Genomic DNA, 11,997 nt, shown 5'->3' on the forward strand with positions numbered 1-11,997 from the left:
GATAGCGCTGTCGTCTGCCCCCGAAAAACGCTCGCGCGAGGAGAAGAGCAATACTCTGACGAGACGATAGCTAATGCGGGATATAAATTCGGCTTCCAGGGATGGAACGCAGGATTAAACTCCATAAAGAGTTCGCCTTTAAATGGTTTACATTTTTTGCCTCTAAATCAAACTGTGTCGCAGAATTTCACCATGCTTTTTTTTTAAGCCGATATGCGGCGAGGAATATTACTGTAGGCCTACAGTGACGGAGGAGAAAATAACGCTCTGCCTTTGAGAGTTGAGCGAGAGTGTCTCTTTGATATGCAGCCGAGCTAAATTTGAGGATTTAAATCTGATTTCATCTAAGCCTGTTTATAGTCCCATGTCCACAGATGAAGCGCCGAGTGATTCGAAACACCTCGTTGAGGAATCTTAGCAAAACTCTGTTGTAATAGTTTTTTTTTCTGGCTCCGCAACCACAGAGGAATACAACTAGGGGGTACGAGAGCATATTAGGGCTCTTATGGAGGTGGCAAAGTGATTCTATGGAGGAAACATTTTTGATTAAATTACAGAACACAAGGTTATCTTTCCCCAGCACATGCCTTACTGCCCCAGGCTGGGATAATCTGTTAATACCATTCAAGCAAAATGACATTATTAAGGAAGTGGAGTGCTGCATCTCCACCCAGGCCTGAATGATGCATGTAGCCGAGCTACCGTCTTCCTAGACTGAGGATGTGGGCTGCGATGGAGAGAGAGAAGAGGAGAGAGAGGCTGCATGGCAGTGACAAAAGCACTGCTTAAATGTCAGCTAATGGTTCCGCGGCACCCTGCTGATGAACAGGGTGAGGAAAGATAGAAAAAAGAGAAGAGAAAGATATCTGCCGTTTATCTCCAGGGGCCGAAGAGCTCAAGCCTATATTTATCCAGTGAAAAATAAAACAACGCTGCTCTTTCTCACACTGTCTTAAAATCTGCTACACTGAGAAAATGTGTAATCCATTATAGTTCTTGGTGGACTTATAAACTGTGGTTTCAAAATTGTTTAAACCTAGGGTGTAGGTAATAAATCTTGCCTACTGAAGGTATGTGTACAAGTCAGTGCAGACTAAAAAGAGTATTTTATTTCCAAAGGTGGATCTAAAATCAGAATCACCTGACACTTGCAGCCTAATATGAGCACACTGTGGTAATGAAGGGATGGAGTTGCAATTAGTAGAACTACTCTGGTACACTGTGCCATTTAAACAATGCTCAATTGGAACTAGGGGCCTAACACCCATCTAATTTCACCAAGTAGGACGTGTTTCTGGATTAACATCTATGTTGATTCTGGAACAACATTCCAAACAGCCAATCAGAATTAAGAGATACGTTTACCGTTTAGGCTTACAGCTAGGTTTATGCACTTCTACATGATTGTTCTCCAACTATTATTCCCTTCTGATTATAGGTAAAATGTACAGTTATGGTTGGGTTTAGGGATAGAATAGGTATGAATAAAGGTATGGTAAAGTATGCCAATAACATATTCCCTAACCCTGTGGTCCTCAACCACCGAGCCATGGACCGGTACCGGTCCGTAAATCAATCAGCGCCAGGCCACACAAGAAATCATTAATTATTTCCGTTTTATTATTGTCTAAAAGATCTTTTATTTTAAAAAATCTTTTATTTTGAAAAATTGCCGCATTCTCCTACTTACATCTCGGTCACTTGAGCGGCCAAATTTAACACACAAGCAGCAAAATCAGCAAGAAATGGGCATCTATAAAGTTTTTTTGCTAGGGGAAAAATGCCCTGAACTGCCAAGGAATAGATCTGCAACACATTTGTCAACAAATCAGGTGAATCCACCATGTCAGTGCAAGAAGATGATCAACTGCTGGAGATCGCAAGTGACGGTGGCCTTTTAGTGGCTGTTCGCATATTATGTCTTTTTAAGAGTTCACGCAAGTTTGTTATTTCCAATTGTGGTGTGCGGCTTGCACGTACAAGCGATGTGACGCACTCCTAGACGCATGCAGTTGAATGAATTGCAGGAGCTCTCCGCTAGTCATGTGACAAGAACAGACCGATCAGCTTCATCTTGTATGGAATATACTCATTTCGGTAGACACCCAAACACAGCAGTGCTTTGTAATTTTCTCCATAAATACAACTTGTATCAGAGTGACAGCAATGTTTTGTCAGCTTGTCATCCTCTAAGAAAACGGTTGATGGTTGCCTAGCAAGCTACCAACCACCTTAACCCCAAACCCCCTTTTATGCTTGTATTTTGTTTGTACCAGATTCTAACCCTGAATGTCAGCAGAAATCAAGACTAGGCAATCTTTTCTCATCTTCTGTTGTCCAACTTTGGGAAGCCCGTGTGAATTGTATCCTCAGTTTGAAGTTACAGGAGTGGCAACACTGTGCACCTCTGCTGCTGTTGTAGCTCATCTGCTTCAAGGTTAGCTATTCTGAACATTCAGTTCAGCTCTCCTTCAGAGCTCACTTTTAACAGGTGGTTATTTAACCTTTCAAACTAATTTTGACCTCTGACATTAACTTGACACCCTAAAAATCACCACTCACTGGATAGTTTCTCTTTTTCTGACCATTCTCTGAGAACTCTAGAGATGCACTTTCCTGAAAATCTCAGTGAGTGTGTCAGGTGATGGAATCGGGGAGTTGGTTTACACATGGAATCATGAGAACCATTCAAAACTGAATTTGTTGGACAATATTGGTCTTGGGGAGCTTGAGTCCTATACAGTTCAACACAAACCCTAATCAAGGTATAATCCAGGCTCATTGTGATTACGTACCGCTATATACATTTCTGGAGACAGCAAAATACATCCCACATTTTATGCAGTTTTTGTTTTCGAAAATCCACTAGAGGTAACTGTGTATGCTTTTTCCAATCTTAAATTTCTCTGCTGTTCTTACCGACCGATATCTTCACTCTACCCTTTTCCTCGCTTTCTTATTTGACCACATTCTTACCCGGTTATTTACTTGCTTATTTTATTTTTCAGCTGTTGTTTTGTCTTACCTGCTGTCTGGAATCATTCTTCACTGGACTCGAACCTCGTTGTTGCAGTCAACTCCTCTCTGCATCTCAAATCCACCGACGTACAGCAGCAAAGCTGTCCATACGGAGGTAAGCGGTCAGCTGGTAAGACCAAAAAAAAAAACGACGTCATAACGCCCTGTAGCGCTGGTTTTAAAGATGAAATGCCGCTATACATAGCCGTTTACATAATTCATGATTTTCAGAAACGTATTTAGGGCTAAGTTTTCAGAATGAGCCTATGTTGTCAAGGTCTATTGGTTAGTAGCTACAACTGAAGTGAGTTTTTATCAAGGCTGGATCTGCAGTGGATCTCCAGGACCGAATTTCCTCACTTCTAGTCTAAAGCAGGGGTGCACAAACTCTGTCCTGGAGGGCCGGTGTCCTGCAAAGTTTAGTTCCAACCCAAATCAGACTCACCTGAACTAGCTAATCAAGCTCTTACTAGGCTTTCTAGAAACATCCTTGCAGGTGTGTTAAGGCAAGTTGGAGCTAAAATCTCCAGGACACTGGCCCTCCAGGACCGAGTTTGGATACCCCTGGTCTAAAGGGTTGACCCCTTGGCTCAAGCATACTACTAGGGAATTTTGCATTTAAACACTAACTTAGATCAGTATCTCAACTCCAGTCTTCAGCTCTCAACTCTCATACCATTCAAGATGTTTCCCTTTCTAACAGAGTAACAAGATAATGAGCTCAATAAAGTATTTTAATTAGACATCTAATACTTTCTAGGAGAAAAATCTAAAGGGGGTTGAGAAGCTACTGTGCATTAATAAGGACCGGTCAGAACTGGAAACACCTCTGCAGTTACTGTACATATATAGAGACAGCACAAGAGAATCACCTGCAGGCCCCCTGAAACTGAACCCCAGAAAAATGCCGACGTGCACAGCGCCAGAAGCCCAGAGCTGTGGGTCTTACCCAGCTGAGATGACTGATGGCTAATGAGAGCAGAGTGAGGACCAGGCCGACTGCTACCCACTGTGTGTTTAAAGCATGATTGATGCTTTTCATGGCTCCCGAGCCCCCCTCTTCACAGGAACAGCTTGCTCTAAACACACAGGGCAGCACTTGCTGACTTAAATACAAACTTTGTGTTTACGAGAGCCAGCCTAGTGCACAATAAAACTTTAGGAGGCATATGGAACCCACAACTTTTAGACCTCACTGGATGTGCTCTGCTTACTGTCAGTTGCCTTGGCTTGAACCTGCTGCAGCTGTGAAACAGGCGCGTGGCTCATCTTATGACCTTGATGCAATGTAAAATGGAAAATCGCACGGTCAGGGCCTTGGTAGTAATGTTTTAATCAATTCTGGGTCCGTCGGATCGTCATAGTTCCGGGAATTTTCCATCAACCCAGCATGATTTTGGCAGCAGAAGCGTCTGAATTCATGGAGTGGGATTGTGTGCTATCCATCATCATGCTAATATAGTCTTCCAGAAAGGACTTCTCGTGTGAGATATCACACCAACGCCATCCAGGCTGCCATCGACGGATTATTGCAGCCAGCTGATGCATTTTCGTAATCTGTTTTGTAAACTGTTTTGAGAAATACTGCTAAAGAGATCTCAGCGGGCAAGTTTCAGAGTAAACAGAGATGCCGTACACTGTGTTTTTCCAAGTGCTTATTATGTTGATAAATGCGACTTTCAGTTTGCCAGCAAGAGGCGATACAGAGGAGCAGCTGGGTCAGGTGCTACGCAACATGCAGTACGAATCTTCCCTTTTTAGAATCAAATATTATGGTGATATCTTAAACATCCCTTATCTTAAACATTCCTTTTCAGTAATATTTAAATTTTTTATATGATTTTCACAAAATATTAAACGTCCTTATTTTAGAACAGGGCTCCACAGTGGTGCAGTAAGTCGCTGGTTCGATCCCCAGCTGGGTCAGTTAGCATTTCTGTGTGGAGTTTGCATGTTCTCATCGTGTTGCCGTGGGTTTCCTCTGGGTGCTCCGGTTTCCCCCACAGTTTAAAGATGTGCAGGTGAATTGAAAAGCTAATTTGGTAGTAGTGTGTGTGAATTCAAAAGTGTGTATGGGTGTTTCCCAGTGTTGGCTTGCAGCTGGAAGGGTATCCGCTGTGTAAAACATATGCTGGATAAGTTGGCGACCCCTGATTAACAAAGGGACTCAGCCCAAAAGAAAATGAATGAATGAACAGGCCTTCACAATCAGTTAGTGGAATGAGTGACAGAAACTTTCCTTTCAATGCATTCAATCCATTTATTTATCAGGGGTCTCCACAGTGGAATGAACTGCCAACTTATCCAGCATATGTTTTACACAGTGGATGCCCTTCCGGCCATAACTAAGTACTGGGAACAACCATACACTCTTGCATTCACACACATACACTACGGCCAATTTAGCTTGTTCAATGCACTAGAGCAGGAGTTTTCAAACTGTAGGTCACGAAACACTAGTGGGTCGCACAGTGAACAAAGGTGTGTCGCGCAACGTCACTTAGCTGCAGCTATATTTACATTGCGGTGAATCAAAACCAGTACGATAATGAGCGAACAACTCTTTAGAGATGATTCTGTTTTTCAAATAAATCATTTAGGTTAAAACACGAGCTGATACAGTCTGAATCAGCATTCATTGAATGACTGAGTCAGATTCATTTGTTTTGAACTGTCACGTGTCTACGTCAGTAGCATGCAGCACTCATGACCACAGCCGCGAAGTGTTTAGTAAAAAGTTTTTAAAACTAAAGGCGTCACAGACTTCTGATATGTCTTCAGATCAAACCAAATCTAAAAAGAGCCCACACAGAAAATAGAATCAGTCCTACCTTGATCTTAGTTTTGCTGCTGGCAGAGATCTAGAGGGTGAGGATGTCCTGCATTGTATTTTATGCTTGGAAAAGCTTGCAAGTGCTAGCATAAAACCCTTACAGCTTAAACGAAACCTGACAACAAAACATTCTGAATATGTCAACAAAGGTTGATCATATACTCTTCTTAAAAAAGAAGAGTATCTTCGACAACAAAAAATGATCACAGTTACAGCCAGCATCCCACAAAAAGCACTTCAAGCCTCATTTTGTGCACATCTAATCGCAAAATTCAAAAAGCCACACACCATATACATCATTTTATTTATTTATTTTTACTTTTTTTACCCATTTATCCATATTAAAATATTATGGTGAGTCTACTTTCCTAGGTGGGTCCAGGAATAAAAAAGTTAGGGAACCCCTGCACTAGAGGACCCGGAGGAAACCCACGCTAACACGGGGAGAACATGCAAACTCCACACAGAAATGCCAACTGACCCGGCCGGGGCTCAAATATTTTTCTTCTTTCTTTAAGCATGTGCTCATTTTTGACAGGTGCAACATTATACAACAGGATTATATGTTCACAGGTGTGTAATGTTTACAGAGTGACATCGCCAACTACTGGCCTGGGATAGCACAGCATGTTTTAGTCGTTTTCAGATCAGTTTGAAAACACAAAGGAATGATGAACATCTGTTTTAGTACAATATCATCGTTTAAATATACCCCAAATCATTTGCTCAATTATATATGATTCATCCGAGGTATTAAATGAGTCTCTATGTATGAATCATTGAGGGCATTATTTTAACGATCTAGGTGCAAAGTCTAAAGCGCATGGCGCAAACGCATTAAGGGCATTTCAGAATATTCTTTTGCCATTTTAAGGATGGCAATGCCCCGGCGCATGGTCTAACAGAGTTGTGCTTATTCTATAAATGAGTCATGGGTGTGTTTTGAGCATAATGTGCATTAAACAAGACTCATCTTTCATTCACTTTAAAAGTCAATTCTGAGTCACGTCATGACGCATTTGGTGTTTACATGGTGGACTTTGTAAGTGGAAATATTTAATTCTTCACTTGCAAGAAAACAGTTAAACAAACCAGTTGCGGTGCAAGAATAAAGAATGAGCCCCTTCATTTGGCCTCTTTACTTTTACTCTTCACTTTGCTCCTTTACTTTCCTGAATAAGGAAACCGTGTTGTACACACTCCACTAAAGACAGCCATTAGCCTACATATTTAATTTTGTTTATTAAGCGCAAAGATTTGTTTCAAAACTATTTTTAAATTCAGTTGTAATTTTCAGCAAACTAATAAATGAACAATAATAATGAAGTGTGGTCAATATCCAAACACACGTCCTATTCTTATGCCCTCAATAGTTATTCAGAAGTCTCCAAAACCCAACATGTGGACAAATCTAAACTATATAAATAATAAATATAAATTTATAATAAATAATACTGCAAATACTAATAATAACATTATACAAATGTAAATTGAATAAACAGAATAAAGCCCCGAGATGAGGCATGGAGGTAGTGTTTTTTATATCTATGTACTCAATAATAATTTCTGTAACATTTTAATCCTTTTTTTTTCATATGTAAAGATATTTGCTGTACATCTTGTCTGTATTAAGCAATGTGTAAGTGTTTGGACCTGCATATAGACATAATTAACGTGCTCTGCACTGGACTTTAGACCAGATTTTACTTCAATGTCAAAGGTGCAGTCTATTTCATGCAGTATAGTGCAGTATGATAGGGTCCTGATTTCATTCACTCAACCAACCATAAACCATACTTATTTATTGAGCAAGAAAGCACCACTGCTGTGTTTGTCAAACACACGGTAGCTATTCGTTATGACAAGAAATGGTCAATCTAATCGAATTGCAGCAGAAATTCAAGTTCAACACTATTAATATTTTTGTAATTTGAAGACTTTTTTTTACATTTTTTTCCTGCAGATGAAAACTTTTAATTTATTTTTAAAAACTGAACGTCAAATTATTCTGTTTATGAAATTTTAATTCAAATATGAGAAGAAATACCAGTTTGCGACATCAAGCAGGATAACATTCTGCTTACTCCACTCTTACGTGAAAAACACTGTTGGGTTGAATTTTCGAGCGAGTCAATCACAGGAGTACACTTCAATCCAAAAGAGAAGCGAGTGGTCTTATATCCTCATTACACCCTTACTCAACTTTCCTCTCGCAGTCACGACTGCACTGATCACTTCGAATATGGAGGATGTGAGAAATTCAGTGTGGCGAAGCCGGTGATGTGCCTTTCATTCCAGCAAATAAACAACCCGAGAGAGGTCATAAATCAGCAGGGCTCCGTCTGGCCTCCCAACCCCCATCCTTCTCCCTCCTGAACGCCCCGAGTAACGGCACGAGGAGTGGAAGGACGAGAAATATAGAGCAAAAGAAAAAGCAAGAGACGGATTGGAGGTGAATAAGTGCAGCTGACGGCCAGAGGAGTGACAGGACACACCTGAGCTCCTGCGTGTGATTAATAGAGCTAGAGAGACACGCCGGTGTTAAGTACCCAGAGTTCCTGCGCAATTTATAGCTCCTGCTGCGCTTTTCCCCCATCCTGATCTCTGCCGTCCCCCCACCACGGTCTTCCCCAGCTGTTCCACACCTGGACGTGGACCCGCGAGAGAGATGAGCCATCCATCTCTTGCAGGCCACAGAGGGAGGGGTGAGGGAGCACGAGCACCCAGCAGGTGCTTCATGGATTCGGAATGGAGAGAAGGCATCAAAAATACACAAAAACAAATCAGCGGAGCAGGTAAACGCAGTTTGGGTGTCAGTGCAGAATGCAGCAATCATGCATCAGTCTCTCTAAAATGTGAGGGGTTTGTAACAGTTTTCATATCCCAGTACTGGCTTACGGCTGCAAGGGCATCCACTGCGTGAAACTCAACTCTGAAATCTGGACTTTACTAGAACTTCTACATTACGCGGCTTTGACACAATCTACATTGTAAAATGCTATATAAATAATCATGAATTGAATTGAGTTGAATAAAGCATAAGCCAGAATAGTTGGTGGTTCATTCCGCTGTGGCGACCCCTGATAAATAAGGGACTTACTGTAGCTGAAGGAAAATGACTGAATGTCACAGTTTTCAACTGTTTTGTGCACTAAGGGATGTTTAAAAAATGATTGGACCATAACTTCAACCTAAGTCTCACTTGCAGCCAATCAGCAGTAAGGGGCGGCTCACACAGAACGTGTTTTCCTTTCCATTGCTCTACTTTTCTATTGTTTGTATGCAAGCACACACTTGATGGACATGTCAGTGCAATGTCTTTTAGATTGAACTTTTAAGAACTTCAACTTTAACATGCAATGCTGCTCATCACTGTCAGTTCTAAAGCAGAAGACCAATCAGGAGAACTCTGGAGGTAGGGATCTGTTGCAAGTTTCTGTTTACAGGCACTCAGGTTGCTTTCACACCTAGACGTTTGTTTCAGAACATTGGTGCATTTGCCCACTTAGCTTGGGTCATCTGCGACAAAACAATTGACCCAAGATCGCCTGAATGAGGTGGTCTTGGCTGGATTAAAACAAACCCTAGAGCGATTGGGTTGTAGTGAGAAATTAATACGATTCAACGAACTAACAAAGCAGGCTATATCACAGGGCATTTTGGTCATGTAATTGGCATATACACTCACCAGCCACTTTGTTGGGTACACCTTACTAGTACCGGGTTGGACCGGCTTTTGCATTCAGAACTGCCCTAATCCATCATGCCATAGATTAAACAAGGTACTGGAAATATTCCTCAGAGATTTTGGTCCATAATAACATGATAGCGTCACGCAGTTGCTGCAGATTTGTCGGCTGCACATTCATGATGCGAATTAGGTAAGCTAAATTGTCCATTGTGTGTGTGTGTGAGAATAAGATTGTATGGGTGTTTCCCAGTGATGGGTTGCAGCTGGAAGGGCATCCGCTGCATAAAATAGATGCTGGATAAGTTGGCGGTTCATTCCGCTGTGGCGACCCCTGATTAATAAAGTGACTAAGCCGAAAAGAAAATGAATGAATTAATGGTCAGCAACAATACTTAGGTAGGCTGTGGCGTTGACACGATGCTCAATTGGTTCTGAGCCCAAAGTGTGCCAAGAGTATATCCCCCACACCATTACACCACCACTACCAACCTGAACCGTTTATACAAGGCATGATGGATCCATGCTTTCATGTTATTGATGGCAAATTCTGACCCCATCATCCGAATGTAATGATGCAGAAATCGAGACTCATCAGACCAGGGAATTTTCTAATATTTTTTGTCCAGTTTTGGTGAGTGGGCTATAAGAAGAGAGAATGATGAGTAGAGTTATTATTCCTACTGGTAAAAACGTGTTTATGTTGAACACGAAAGTGAAAGCATGCTGTCTAAACTGAACTATTAAAAAATATTCATAATATCATTACCTTTTTGGTTAATTCTACTTCTGATATAGAATCGTTATGTATTTTACAACCCTTGACAACTGAAATGAGGCTATGTACAGTATGAGAAATTCTTACCTCTGATTTATATTTGTTGATGACTGTCTGTGGGTGTCACCCTTTAAAATGAAAGCGCACCTTTTTTCTTATGTCTTGTTTCTCATCATAAAATTAAAATAACCATGTATGACAGCTGAGCAGAATCCCAGAAAATAAACCAAATTCTGACCAATGTGAGGAGAGTTTACTCCCACATGATTTGTTTTAACTGTTTTGTTCCATTTAGAAACTTTGCCATGTGAAAACGCCATGTGAACCGCACCAGGAACAATAAGCAACATTGAAACGATTTTATTCAGTTTCGGACAAAACAATCGATCTATAGCTGTGAAAAGAACCCTCAATGGTTATGTCCGGAAACTATCCGACTTTTTGCTGAGCTATTTTTCAAACCATTCTGATGAGTTGTGTCTTACGTTTTTAGAAGCACAGACATGTTCAGTGTGTTCTAGTTATGATAGTGAAGACATGGGTTTTTTTTTTTTCTTTGGTGCTTTCAATTATCAATATTGTTTGGGAAAATTCCCTTAGTGCACCTTTAATTTAGTATTTTTTATTGTTTGTGTGATCAGCTTGTAACAAAACAACAACATCAACAAAAAACTCGAGTGACTTCTTGATTTTTGCTATTTAAATTAAAAAGATGTTGTGAATTTTTTTTGTTGGCAACCACAGACATTCAAATTTGGATTGAATGGAAATGCCTGTAGTCTCCAATATTATTTATAATCAAAACTTTGCAGTGAGTATATCAAAGATTGAATCATGTCAGTTGTATGTTGTGTGCATGATTGTGAATTTAAGTAATAATTTGCTGGCTGCCGTTCACTTAGTGTCAACCAGTCTCTCTAATAAGGGTTTCGGAATTCTGCACATGACCCCTATAAAATTAGCAAGCTCCCAAAGACTGCTTATCACCCTCCCAAATCATATTTCATGCTGACAAGCGTCAGCGCTCAGATTCCTACAGAGTGTCGGGGAAGCAAATAAACTGCCTCCCTCGGTCACACTTTGATGAGACTTGATAAAAGTGGCCCCTATTGGAATGGGAATCTGTATGGACCGACGATGCCTCTAAATGTGGAATTGATTTTTCGGTAAATTAAATTTTTTATAGTGTTGAGACTTAAAAGGCACCTTATCTTCACATGGGAATCCCACCCAAGACCTCTCAGATGATTTGAAATTGCACTGAAATATGCATCTGAGCTCTGGGCCCTCTCAAAAAAAAAAAAGAAAAGGAAAAAGAATTAATTCCAGCTGCAGGATCATCGAGAGCAGATGAGCAAGACTTGTCAAGATTGGCAGAGTGTCGCCCTATTCACACTCATCTTGATCAATCCAGTGGCAGAGATGACACCTCTAACCCCTCGTGAGACAGATCCCGTCTCGCATGCCACCGCTCTTTCATCTTCACCTTCACACGCATAGATGGATGAGTTCAAATCTCTCAGGGACTAAATCTACTGGAATTTTAGATTTTTTAAATGGAAATGTGAGTGGTTCAGGTGCAGAAGTCACTGAAACAATCTTAGAGTCGCTGGAGCTCATTGGTGGGTTACAGAGGGGTGTAGGAATGATGCCAGTCTTTGGAATTTCTAATGCTGTTTT

At 40.9% G+C, this 11,997-nt stretch overlaps 1 long non-coding RNA gene across 1 annotated transcript; it reads left to right on the plus strand.

Moving 5' to 3' along the window:
* Nucleotides 1–7,112, plus strand: LOC141379144 (uncharacterized). Its single transcript, XR_012395153.1, has 3 exons — nucleotides 1–830; nucleotides 3,009–3,133; nucleotides 3,779–7,112. It is a non-coding gene; the product is annotated as an uncharacterized lncRNA (long non-coding RNA).
* The last annotated feature ends 4,885 nt before the right edge of the window (nucleotides 7,113–11,997 follow it).

The sequence above is a fragment of the Danio rerio genome, chromosome 19 (genome assembly GCF_049306965.1).
Source record: "Danio rerio strain Tuebingen ecotype United States chromosome 19, GRCz12tu, whole genome shotgun sequence".
Taxonomy (NCBI): Eukaryota; Metazoa; Chordata; class Actinopteri; order Cypriniformes; family Danionidae; genus Danio; species Danio rerio.